The following is a 14588-nucleotide window of genomic DNA, read 5'->3' on the forward strand; positions in this document are numbered from 1 at the left end:
CTGTACTATTTAAAAAGAAATCACAACAACTCAGAAGATTATATTACTGGTAGTTACATTTGCACAGCATGAACATTAATCATGAATACAATTTATTAAACCACATTTGAAAGCTTGTTTATGTCCAGATTGATGTACTGCCTTTACCTTCAATTACTACTTCAACCACCAGTCATGGGAAGTTACATGTGAAGTTACATGTGAAATCGTAAAGCAATGGAGATAGTTGGCTAAATTCAGATTTCTCAACTTGCAGCCTTTTTGTAAAGCTTACTCCAAATATGTACATACAAACCCCTAGATACAGTGTAACACATTTATTTTAGGACTCTTCTTAAAAATACAAGGATTTACTCGTCTAGCACTGTACATTTGTTTAGACACTTTACAGGAGCCAATAATCTGTGTTACATCTCGAGGTGGGCGTAATTGTATTGACTGTCCACTTGAGGGCGCTGCTGTACCATTCTTTGGGCTAATGCCCACACAATAGACCTATAATAGATCGATACATACAACCTTCCATTCCTCCACCAGGGTGTCCCATCTGGCTCAAAAAAATAAAATTCAGAGGAATTGTAATTTGCATTATTGTCAAAAGATTTTCTGCATGGCTTCCTTCCGTAATTGCAACAACTTGTTTGCTCTGCAGTTTCATCATCCAGAAGCCCTTCTGTGAGCCCAGATAAAAATAGATAGACTCCATGTTCTCCAGCCAAGTGTACAGCCATCCCCTCCTTCAAAAAAGGCAGCACTCAGCAATAACGTGTGTTAACATCTGAAGCCTGCGCTCTCACGTTGGCTGCAAAGGGAAGTGGCATACTTGAAGCTGGGTATCACCCAAGGAATTCTAATGTAATTCAATCCAAGAAGCAAAACAATAAAAATGGATCGTGCCCTCTTGCAGGCCTCAGGACCTACAGTTATCCCAGGACAAAAGCAAAAATGTGTCCCTTCATATCAGGGTGTTCTGTTCCCTCCACAGAATGAGACACGTTGAAGATTAAAGGGAAACTACCATGCCAATGCCATGTCGTCTGATGAAAATGACCACAATGACCTAAAAGATGAGCAACAACTCGGTTCATGCAACTTTTCATCGTGTTAGCAGTCTGTGAAGTTCTCCACAGTGCTTGCAACCAAGGGTAGAGCCGTGAATGCGGTCAACGGATAAAACTGGGCCAAATTGTTACGTTTTATGACAATACTGAGGAATAATAAAGTACAAAAAAACGCATCGATTCAATAACTGGAGAAAGAACTTCAGCACTACTCTTGTGATATTGGTCCCCAGCCGGTTTCTTTGTGATAAAGTTGTATCATCAACTAAGGACGGACTGATGATCATGTACTACAATGTGTTTAATCCTCTTTATTGCAATCTATTGACTGATTGCACCGATAAAAACACGCTTTCCAAGCGTAGACTTGATAGAATGGTAAAAATATCAAAGTACAGATCAGCTGTCTGTTGTCCGTCTTTCACTCTACAGGTTGTTGTTTTCCCTGCTTTGCTTTGTGCACCAGTTTGAACTGCGGAGCTTTTAGTTTGCAGATGTGCCCCCACACCAACCCTCACCGACAAAACCCCTTGTTCATTTTTGTTTTGCTGACAATACAGTGGCATCTGCTTTGTACTACTGTAAGAAAGGGCAAACCGTGGGCTCTTAAACATCTTTAAAGAGATTTTTGCTCAGTGAAATCTCTGAGACTAAGTTCAACAACAGACTCAATGGAGCGAGCAACGCAGAGCCTTGCAGTTTGTCAGCTAAAATACAAAAAGTGCAGCTACAGAAGTACAGTATTCCGCGAACTAGATGATCACCCAGGCGTGGCCGGCAAACTGATGAGCACTGGGGGGAAAAGTGTCAAGGTGTGTCAAGATAAATGCACCGTGCTCTCAGGTGTGACACACAGGAGGAAGCCAAAGTGGATCCTCAGAATGTGGAATTGGACATCTCTACCCGCTGCATGTACAAACAGAGGTGTGTATGCGAGTGTGTGTGCATTTGTTGTGGGTCTGTGCACGTGGAAATTCCTCTGCAACAACCCATGAACTTGTTTAGCCACAACTGAGTTACATGGTGATATGATGATTATTTTACTCTCAGTGAGCAAACAATCATTGTTAAAATGATTATTTATTAAATATTTGAATTCATCTTACCTGTTGGAAATAGCTATCAGATTTAGCAATTAAAGATGGCTTATCTCAGAAGACTTTAAATGTCTATTTACGACGTATTTACGCCACCATTTTAATTGGAATTTCATAGAAATGTGTGGCTCAGTTTGAGTTACATTGTCCGGGTTCAAGTTGGACAAAGTGTGTTGTCTGTATTAATGTTTTGGTTATGATTTGATTTGAAAAATAAGGCCCTGGTCGAGTCCACAGCGTTTACAATTTGCATGCTAATAAATGACCTTTTGTACAAATAAGTACCTATTTCCCTTTAATCAGCCTCCCGTCTGACCGTGTGTTTATACTTACACAAAATCACATCTGGCAATCATTCAATGTGCCCGGTGCAACAACTCTTGCTGGCCAGTGAGCTCTTGAAGTTTGGAAATGACCTGCCAAAAGGAAAAGATGTTTGTGTCCAGAAAACATAAAGTTGATATACCTGATGGGAGCTCAGTGCCTCGCTTTGGCCGGGCCGATGATTTTCTTCCAACAGATTACTCAGAACTTTAGACTTTTGGTAAAAACTGCATAAAGAACGTCAGTTCAACAGCACATACCGGCAATGATACTATTTTTGACACAGCTGTCGATCGATAGCTCAAAGTCACAGTCTTTTTCAGACCTGTACTCTGTGGCACGAAGGAGCACAGATACACACAGATGCCATTTAAATTAAGATACAAGCTTGCACAGCAACTACAATTCACAACTTTTATTGAACCATTATGAGACTCCGAATGGATGAAGCAAACTGTCTGGAGACTTGCAGAGATCTTCTAACGATCTCCTAATTGTTACATTAAATTAGTTGTAGGCGTGCAGCTGTTACTCTCTTTTTGGTGTAAATACATTTGTGTGTCTTTTTGTGCACCTATCTGTGGACACATACTGTACGTGTATATGCCCGTCGCAAATGTGCATGGATACATGATTCATGTGTGTATTTATATTGAGGATATTAAAACACACAACCTAATAAACTGCAGTCTGTGTGATGAATACTTCACGAGTTCTGAAGTAAAATAGGATTTCATTCATTAAACAAGAGTCAAAATCCCATTTAATTGCTGGGAAGGTGAGCATATGGCTATGAGCTGTTGACATGCAGTGCATAATTCATGAGTTTAACACTATAAGGAATGTTAAGTCAACTATGTCATTTTACATCTTTCTTATTCTCCTCGTTCTGTCTTAATTTGGGATTCTTCTGGGAGGTGTTTTTGCAAGTTACAAGGCCTTTATTTAAAGCAAGTAAATATTGAAAGAACAAATTTGCCATGGACTGTACGGAATCCGTGGTTGTTAATTCCTCAAAATATTTGCTTTTAGACTGTAGCTGCAGTATAAAGGGGTGTGAAAATGGCACAAATCATTTTAAGTATGTTGAAAAATTGGCTCATACTCTTCAAACAGAATAGTGTTTATGTTTTTCTCTGGAAAAGTTGTGCGTATAAAACTGCCTGTAAAGCAAAAATGACAGTTGTTTCTTTGGCAGAGGGAAGCTTAACTGCAGATGGAGATGCGTTGCTATGCAACTGGGATTTCAAAAGCACTTGCCGCACCAGGGTCACATTTCAATGTCTGTCTCTGCCAGCCTGGCAGGAACTGATGACTTCTAATAATACCATTTTTTAAAGCTTCTCATTTGCAAACCTCAAACATGTGAATATTCAATAGCACACACTGTATAATGTGGTACGATTGTTTATTATTCAGGAAATATGGGGGCACTTCTGTCTTTTTTACTCTGGTTGATATCACTTCTAAATCATACTTTATTATTCCAGGGACAAAATGAAGTGGCACGGTACATATTCATATTGCATTTATTAAATGCTATGTTGGCAACCCACACATTTAAGGTTAATCTAATTTTGATCCTGTAAGTAGCAGAGAATAACAGCTAGAATGTGGTGCATAGAAAAGCTAAAGAATCCTACCTTCCTGTTTCTAAACGTCTTACTTTTGACTCATCCTGTTATCTTTACAAATACATCTGTTTCCAAACGACAGTCCATTTCCCCCCCATAAACCCCTTCAACCCAGCTCCCGTATTCCCGAATCTAAAGGGTGTATTAAATGCACATCATACACAATATGTTCATTGTGTCACCTGGAGGATTTTTATTGTTGTTCCATCAGTATTTTCACTGGTCAAAGGTTTTGAAAGAGCACACATTGGGTAAGGAAAAAAACAAAACCTGAACACACGCACAGTCCCTGAATACCTTCAGAAGAAAGTCCCGCTTGTTTGGCCCTCTCAGCTGGAAACATCCTGAAGAGTGCTATTTTAAATATGTAAATGACAGGTCACGTTACTCACGCTACTTAAAAACTTAAAAAACGACTTGTGAAGATTGGAGTGGAGAGCTGCTTCCCTGGGCTTCCACAGGCCAGCTCACCACATCAAACCAGATCCCAGCACTCAGACCACATCCCAGCACTCAGACCTCAGCTCACACACGGCACCTTTGAGAGGGTGGAGGCCTGCTGGGAGACGGAGAGGTCAGCTGAGCAGGGCGGGGTGCCTTCTGAAGTCGTGTACCGAAGTCCACCGTGGAATGACCTGGAAAACAGGAAACACCTAACACAGTTTCTTTTAATGGGAAGTCAGTCACTGCAACAAAACAACACACAACAGCACAGGAACAGCCGGTACACACGTTCCAGAGGCTGGGCAAGGGGCAAAATAACTACAGCAGCAGATACAAAGACACACTGCAGCTCTGTCATTAGCACAACACAAAAGCCAAGTTAGTGGCTTTTGACATGCTCGGGATGAATTCATTCAGAACTAAATGTGTCACGGGAGTTCACAGATAGGACCCAAACGCAAGACCACAGGAGACAGAAGTGAATATTATCAGGTTTTATTTAGGCTGTGCGTGCAGGTGTGGAGCCCGTGGTCCGACACCCGAGTGGCAGATCGACGGTGTGAGTCCCGTGGCTCGACACCGGAGGCCTGGCAGCTTGACGGCGAGTGTAGTTCGTTTAACACGCGGCGGAGTGTAATCCGTGGACCACAAGGAGGGCAGAGCGGCGGAGTGTAATCCTCCAAACACAAGGAAGGCAGAGGATGCCACGGGGTTTCAGCGGGTGAAAGACGGTATGACCTGACAACCCCAGACTGCAGGGCCAGAGCTTATGTAGTGACATGAGACTCATTAGTGGGCCCTGAGTCTGGTGCGTCAGGCTGCAGGAGGTGATCGGCTTGAGTGTCCTCAGCTGTGCACAATTAAGGGTGCGGCCATGGGCGGTGTCGGGTCAGACAGGGATCCTGGATCCTGACAGTACCCCCCCTTAAGGAACGGATTCCAGACGTAAAACAAGACACAAAACAGGGCGGGCGGAGGGGGTCCGGAGGAGGGATGTCCCCACAGCTACAAGGCCGACTAGGGTGGGCGGAGGGGGTCCGGAGGAGGGGTGACAGGACCTGACCGGCCACGGGGCCGCCGAAGAGCGTCGGCCACCGGTGCTCCGGCGGACGGCCGGGAGGGCAGAAGGGCTCCGGACACGAGTGCTCCGGCGGACGGCCGGGCGGGCGGAAGGGCTCTGGAGAATAGGATGCTGGCGCAGCAGTGGCAAGTACTGGAGGTCTCTGCTGCTCCGCGACGGCAGCGGGCACTGGAGGTCGCTGCTGCTCAGAGACGGCAGCGGGCACTAGAGGTCGCTGCGCCTCTGGGACGGCGGCCGGGTCTGGGAGAGGCTGCGGCACGGAGGCGGCGGCGGCCAGGTCCGGGGATAGCTGCGGCGCTGAGGCGGCGGGAACTGGAGCTGGCGCTGAGGCGGCAGGAACTGGAGCTGGCGCTGCGGCGGCAGGAACTGGAGCTGGCGCTGCGGCGGCAGGAACTGGAGCGGACTGCGGTGCTGAGGCGGCAGGAACTGGAGCGGGCTGCGGCGCTGAGGCGGCAGGAACTGGAGCGGGCTGCGGCACAGAGGCGGCAGCGGCAGGAACTGGCGTAGAGGCGGCAGCGGCAGGAACTGGAGGTCGCTGCTGCTCTGGGACGACAACGGCCGGGACTGGAGGTCGCCGCGGTACGGAGACGGCGGCGGCCGGGACTGGAGGTCGCCGCGGTACGGAGACGGCGACGGCCGGGACTGGAGGTCGCCGCGGTACGGAGACGGCGACGGCCGGGACTGGAGGTCGCCGCGGTACGGAGACGGCGACGGCCGGGACTGGAGGTCGCCGCGGTACGGAGACGGCGACGGCCGGGACTGGAGGTCGCCGCGGTACGGAGACGGCGGCGGCCGGGACTGGGGATTCCCAGACCGGCAGAGCGAGGACAGGCGGGAATAGTGCGGGTGCTGGAACTGGTGGAGACTGGACTGTCCGGGCTAGTTCCTGCCCGCGCCAGAAACGGCTCATCTCCTCCAGCAGCCTGGTAGTGCTGCGCAGGGTAGCTGCTCCTGTGGTTGCTGGGTCCATTATGGTCAGGTCGTTCTGTCACGGGAGTTCACAGATAGGACCCAAACGCAAGACCACAGGAGACAGAAGTGAATATTATCAGGTTTTATTTAGGCTGTGCGTGCAGGTGTGGAGCCCGTGGTCCGACACCCGAGTGGCAGATCGACGGTGTGAGTCCCGTGGCTCGACACCGGAGGCCTGGCAGCTTGACGGCGAGTGTAGTTCGTTTAACACGCGGCGGAGTGTAATCCGTGGACCACAAGGAGGGCAGAGCGGCGGAGTGTAATCCTCCAAACACAAGGAAGGCAGAGGATGCCACGGGGTTTCAGCGGGTGAAAGACGGTATGACCTGACAACCCCAGACTGCAGGGCCAGAGCTTATGTAGTGACATGAGACTCATTAGTGGGCCCTGAGTCTGGTGCGTCAGGCTGCAGGAGGTGATCGGCTTGAGTGTCCTCAGCTGTGCACAATTAAGGGTGCGGCCATGGGCGGTGTCGGGTCAGACAGGGATCCTGGATCCTGACAAAATGGCTGCAGGGATAAGCGACAGTTCAGTATTACAGTAAGATATTTGTCCTCTAGGTGGCAGTGTTCCCTTCCCCATCAGTGATGCTCTCTTCTGGAAGGAATTGGACTAAAAAAACACAGATTTCTTCCCTGCCGCTCACCAGGCTCCACACTGGGAGAACTGGTGCAACATCAGGCACCCAAATAACTGCTTGAGTGTAAATCCAGACATCCAGCTCTTTGAGCTCACCCGACCGCTGCTGGCAACATTCACCTGTCATCACACCCAACAGTGATCGGGTCACTGGGTCTCCATGATCGGTGACCAGTTTTGGTCTAATCACAAAGAATTGACATTGTAAGTATGAGTACAGCTATTTATCACAAAGGGATTCACAATACGTAACCTGTCAACAGGCATAACATATAGACTCAAAGAAGCTGCTTTTTAAATGTCCACACATGTCCAAAATCTGAAGGGAGACAGTTCCAACGTTTAGGAGCTACAACCTCAAAAGCACAGTCTTCTACAGTTTTAAATCGAGAGCGAGGAACAACCCACAAACCTTGATCAGAGGACCTTAGTGACATACTGTAAGGCTGCAGTAGATCTCTAGACGGAGCCTGGAGAGCTCTATAAGTGATCCCAACAGCCTTGAACTGAAGTCTGAATTTGATTAGGGGCCAGTAGTCGGCTTCCAGTGTCCATTCACTACGTCTTTGAATTTATTTTGTTCCCAAAAGTGAAGAATGCAATTTCATGCTCAAATATTAGTTGTCGTTTTCATGTTTTCACTCCACCAAGAAAAAAAATGGGCCCCGTTTGAATTTTTGTTCTTGCCCTTTGTGACACTGAGTAAAGTTAACGTCATGTCTTCATATTTGTTTTAACACTTTGTGTTGCCAAGTTAAAGTCCGGTATATCTGTTATACTTGTGCAATAAAAGCATTGTAATTATGGAGACTGTAAACATGACATGCAATCAATGATTTGATAGCCCTTGATAAAAACAAAAACTAATTTACTGAAAACTTTCAAAAGGGAAAGGGGGAGATGCATGATGTAGTGTTTCTTGCGAGCATACATTCTGAACATGCCTCCCTCTTGACTTGAGTGGAAATGGCATTTGTAATTACACCGTGCCTTGCGGTGAATTATGCAGAGCTCGCTGTTTAGCAAACAAATCAACCCCTGCCAAATGACACTGAATGATGAATTGAACATTTCCTGTGAGTCCGTAGAAATGATTTGGAGATTTGAATACTACAGTCATGACAGTTTTAAGCCATTTCGGATTTAGAAGGCTAATAAATATAAAGACGGTTGGACAAAGCCTCATCAACAGGTAGCATGTGATTAAACCAACACACGTTGACACATGCTGCTCCATGTCTCATGTAACAGCCATACTGCATTTTGATGTTGTTAAATATATCTTAATTGCACTGCAACACAGTATCATCACAGTCAGTCAAACAGCTGTCTTTAGTATGTTATAGTAAACTGTGCAGGCAGGGCAAAATCCAGAACCCACAACTTGAAATAAGCTTTCTTGTTTGTGGATTTTTAAATCTCTGTGACAAATTCTGTTTACTGTACTCATCATAATTGAAATTGATTCATTTGCAGAGTTCAGCCAGGTGCATAACTCTTCATATTCATGTCTTTATTACATGCAGAAACAACAGAACAGAAGGTTTGGTCTAAATTAACTCACTGACAATTTTCAACTGTTTCATAATTTTGAAAAAACAAAAACGCTTTTTTTTCTGCACAGTTGCAGGAGCTCAGGTCAGTGGTTTGGAGCGATTTGGAGCCCACTAGGCACTCCGGTTGAAGACGTGAACCTTCCCAATCGACAATCGAATCAGTTCTCAAAACAGGGAGTGATGTTGCACTTGGTATGGATACGTGCATATTTGATGTTTTCCACAGTTATCAGCATGCACAGTGCTCTGGATCATCACTTCATGGAGTTTGTGAAGTAGTTCTTTTTGAAGCAAACTCTACAAAAGGAATGTTCCAGTGCATATTTCCTGGAACTTTTTCTCAACTCCAATTCAGTTTGTCAGGCGTTGCAGGTAACCTGTCAGCCCCGCTGTTTCTGTCTTCTTCCAGTGGTCTCCTCCTGTCATAAGGTGAAAACATACCCTTAGCCTCCGACTTTAGAAAAGGATGGAAAGCCAGTATATGTCTCTGCAGCTCAAAGTCAAACGAGGCAAATGGAATTTTTTCATGTATAGTTTTAAATGCCATCTTGATTTAACAGCAAGAAACACGTATAACTTCATATACTCTATGTATATTATCACAATGTGGTTAAAAAACTTGTTTTCCTCACAGTCCCCGAAGTATCTGAGTTGATACCAGAAAGACTTAAAAAACAAAACAGCCAAAAGTTAAAAACAACATAAAAACATAAAATAAATCACATAAGAGACAAACCAAGCTGAAAAACAAACCACCAGATTGCATCAATCAAAGAATTGTATATATATATATATATATATATATATATAAATAAATAAATAAATAAATAAATAAATATATATAAATATATATATATAAATATATATATATATATATAAAAACATCACCGTCATCAATTTCTAATGGAAGTGTCCTTACCCAAAATAATACATTGAAACAAAAAGGGTAAAGGTTTCCAGGGCTACGGTAATAATCCCTTAACAGACGTCTCCACCACTAGCATCACATGCGTCACACAAACTCCTGCCTCCTAGCATGCAGATGACAGTCATGCATGCATATTATCATCCTGCATGGTTTAAAGGAAATATGATTTCAGGTCACACTCCGAAAACACAATGAAATCGGTCGTGACTCAACCAGTGCGACAGGTACTCTGACCATTTTAATTATATCTGTCTCTCTCGCTCACACATACACAGTTCTGAGATAATCACACACCCACACGGACACTCAGCCGAAGCACACGGTCATTACTTTGCCCGGTGCACAAATTTCCACAGCTAATCCTTTGATCTGAGGCCTTGATTTTAGGGGAGCGGTTGCTTCCTCAGGCTGCATTTGAGGTCTATTATTCATCACCGAGTGTCACGGGGCCCAGAAGGGAAGGGAAGACGAGGGAAAACAAGTCTCATCTTCTATTATTCTTTGATACACCTCCTCCCACTGCGCTCAGTGTCAGTGTGAGTTGTAATTGGTCTGTTTCAGTGAGCAGCATTGCTTTGGCAGTAACTTCTCTCGCTGTCCATTGTTTCAGCAATAACAATAATTTGCATTATGTTTTAAGAGTCCTTAAGTTTGCTCGCAGCTTAAACATGCGCTGTATCTACAACCATTTTTAAAATGTATGTAATGGTGCATTGTGCTACCTTGAATTGGCTATAATCACTATTTTGTATCAATCTATAAAGCAAGGTATCTTTGTCTGTATGGGTGTATGTGTATTGAGAACCGTTCATCCAATCTACTTCACACTTGGCGGGTTCACTATTGCTGGAGACCCAAAGGAGTGCCGCGTCAAATTAGTTGCAATTTGGAGATGCCACATGTTTAATATGAATAAACTTTGAAGAAACAAGCGAGCAGCGCTCTGTGCAGCAGTAGAGTTCATTGACTGCAGTTCACTTCTGCTGCAAGATGCTGGATAAACTATCGTTACAACCAAACTCTTCTTCCCCTCCCCGGAGACTATAAGAGCAAGGGCGATTCTCGACAATGCTCCAAGCTGCACCTCCTTGGGGACAGGCAATTGGCTCGCTCCAAACGGGCCCCTGCTCCGTACGGACACTGGACTAGTACTCATACTGTATCATATGTTAATGTCAAAATAATGTGACAATGTGAAAGGCCTCCCTCGTAGTGATAAACCCACGAATAATCCCTCAACTCTGCAATCCAAGATATGCATATGTGATTTAAAATTGCCCATGAGTGTGAATGTTCATGTTGGCCCTGTGATAGACGGTGAACTGTCTATACTATGGACTCTATAGGTTATGGATAAATGTAAACTACTATATTCATTATTAAAAGGTAATCAAAATTGACTTTTACTTTTGCAGAAATGGAACAAGAAGTCCAAATGTCTCAGGCTGACCAACCACCACCCTGAGCACCGCACCCAGGTCATTTCCTCCTTTGGCCCTTAATCTAAACATACTGTAACATATATTTAAAGAAAAAGTAGCCTACTTCGAGATAACAACACAAACTAAAGTAAATAACAGAGAGGTTGTGCTTGAAATTAAGAGTAATTTAGTTGCACAAATGTCCAGGACCCAGATGCATTCAGACATAATTATTCTCCACAGTCTGCAGACTTGGGTTAAGAGAGTAAACAAGTCCTGTGGTGTGCTGACAAAGACAAATGACATACTCCTTCTCTTACCCTTAACCCTCATTTTTTCACCAGTATCCAGCTGGGTCTACATCGGAGACGGTTACAGATTTCATGTTCCAGTTTCAGAATTCCTGTTTTGAGCTGGAGAAAGAGGAGAAGCAGAGGAGAAGACATGGACAAAAAGGATGCTCTAATTATCTAATTGGCCACTTGTGGTCTTCCCTCTGTGGAAATGGCCTTGTAACAGCTCTATAATGGGCTTTATATCACACAGGTGCTTTCCCAGCGCGAGACCAGACACTAACACAGATGGAGGAACTTCCTCTTAGTCTTTCTCCCACAGTCGTTTGCCATTTTTTATTTTAATGTCTATAATTTATTATATCATTTATAATACTTTCCCGCACTTTTTTGCCAGTCTTGTTACTGCATGGTCACACTTTTCTTTCCTCTTCTCTAATTTAAATGATGTATTAAAATACCTTATACATATCTGAAGATTTACATATATATTCATATGATATTGAAACCGTTGGGAGAGAGAGCATAATTGCAAAGAGAGAAAGAGGAAAAGAAAAGGAAAGTGTGGGAGGAATTCATCTTCTGAACAGACAGCAGATCTTTAACGAGGCCTAAAATATCTCGTCTAGGCATTTTAATGGGCAGATTTTTCAGGTCTTAACACTCACCCACAGGCACGATATAATGTTAGAGCCAGGTGCAGGAGAGAAAGAAAACCAACAACAACAACCTGGTATTGTAAACTATATTTGAAGCATGATGTCATTATCTCTTAGCAATGGCCTCATATCAAATGAAAAAGTCGTCTATCATCGTAACAACTTTGAAATAGACTGTTGTGGGTGAACAATCGCGAACAAAATGTAATTTAAAGCAGAGATATGTGCAGCAGATGTGGAACTGGCCTCAACCAATCATTCATAACTAGTGTCATGTCTGAAGCAGAAATTATTCAATTACTGACATTAGCAACTTAGCGCCAACATGTGATTATCTCAAGACCTTTTTAGAGACAATGATGGGTTTTAAAATCGTACGTTTGATCTCAAATCTCACCAGGAAATCTAATTCTGTTGTTTTCCTCCAGTTTTTGCTTCTACTCTTTTCTTTTCATTGACTTTCTACACAGTCACGGCAACATATCTATATACTGTATATATATATATATATATATATATATATATATATATATATATATATATATATATATATATATATATATATGTGTGTGTTGTTAGATACATTCCTCTGATTCACTACAACTGGGAATATTGACAATTTACACGTTTGCTGTTGAAGCGCTACGACACTCCACTGCAAGATCATCACATAATCGGCTAAACGTGTGTGTGTCTGTGTGTGTGTGTATCTGTGTGTGTCTCTTCTTAATTACCGTTTACAAATCCAGGCTGACACCATCTAAGTTGTTTAAATGAAATGCCTGACTTGTGTTTGGAAGGCTCACTGATGAAACCCGCCGTGCAGGAAGGTTTAACTCAAGAGACTTCACTTCCAGGAGCTGGCAGTGTGGTTGCCTAGCAACCGGTTGTGTAGTCGCAGTCTCAAACATATAAACTCACTCCTCTTAAATCATCAAGAGCGTTTCCTTTCTGCCAAACTGGCATTCAAGTCTCCCTGTTGCCGTGTTTCACTTTGATTTGCTTCCATGATTGTTGGCAACTCTTTATGGCTTTTCTTTCAATCCCTTCACTCATTCATACAGTCACCTCACAGACTGTAAATCACGAGTGGACGCAGTCACCGTGACGTCATCCATTGCTTTGTGGATTTGTCATGTTTATTTACATGACTTGTTGGTATTGTTCCGTCAGTCCCGTCACAGGAGTTGTCCCTCTGTGGTCTCGCGTGTTGTTAAGCAGTGAACATTTAAATAAGTTGTACCATGCAATGTTTTGCACCCATTTGCACATTTCCACTGTATCCACCAAATCTGTCATTTGTTTGTATTTATGTATGTGTGTGAGTGAGATGAAATGGTTTTCTATTCACTTCTGTCAGCATTTGAATCATTCATGTAAATCCTTCCATGCATGATGGCTTTATCACCCTTTTTCAACCACAGTGCCCCCAACTATTTTTTCAGTCTCATATTTGTGTTTGGAGATGTTTGCATACAGGAACTCTGTTTATAAGTCTTTCCTGAGTGTTTCAAGCATTGTTGTTGCATTTAGACCGTTTTTCTATTGAAGTTATAGGTGTGAGTGCTTGTCAAGTGGATGAAGAAGCGATTAATAATCTAATTTTTCTGAATATAAGTGAGATTAAATCTGCCAGAAGGATGAGATAATTGCCGATGTTTTGTCTGCAGATTCTGTGGTTTGAATATCTGGTTTATATTTTGACAAATGGCAGCATAGATCATGCCTCAAGTATGTAAAAAATGCCAGTTGATATGCATGAGAAAGAAATGTTAGTAATGCTCACTGGAAGAAATTACTTTTCCCATCCTGCCAAATACGTCAATGAGCTGCAGTATTTTATCTACTGCATTCTAGATGGGATGAACTAAAAGGACACACGAGACTCAACGTCTTTGTGCTCATTTTCTCACGATTAGGAAGGCTTTGGTTATTTCCCTCTCAAACCAGAACAGATGTGGACACAGAGCACCAGTGGTCAGGGGAGGGGCCGGCAGCATGGAGGAGTTTGTTTTAATATGTCCACTTGGAAAATCCTCAGGGGAAATATCATGGATTCTCCTGCAGATGTCTCACTGTGTTTGCATGCTTGGAATTGGGGTTGGGCCCTTTGATATAAATGAAAACGCACCGCAGAGGTTTGATGAACGGGCGAGTCGCAGCTCTGCTCAGAGAGCAAATCAGAAACCGTTCCCACCTCCGGATTTTCCCAGGTTCCCCTGCAGAGCATACCTTCTGTGATCAGAGACAGGGATACCACGGTCCGTCGCGTTGATCCATCTCCCTCCTGGCACAGCTTTTATTTGGCATCTCCAGTGGAAACACTCTGAGTTGGTGCCAGCAGTGGCAGTCCACCAATGCCTACATGCTTCCTCCCACAGAGTTCATTTTTATATCAACTCTGCTCTATCATTAGTCTGTAGTTTCCCTCTTCATCGCAAAATAGATAAATGATCAACCAAACAACAGTAGATCGACT

Source organism: Melanostigma gelatinosum (genome assembly GCF_949748355.1).
Source record: "Melanostigma gelatinosum genome assembly, chromosome: 5".
NCBI lineage: Eukaryota > Metazoa > Chordata > Actinopteri > Perciformes > Zoarcidae > Melanostigma > Melanostigma gelatinosum.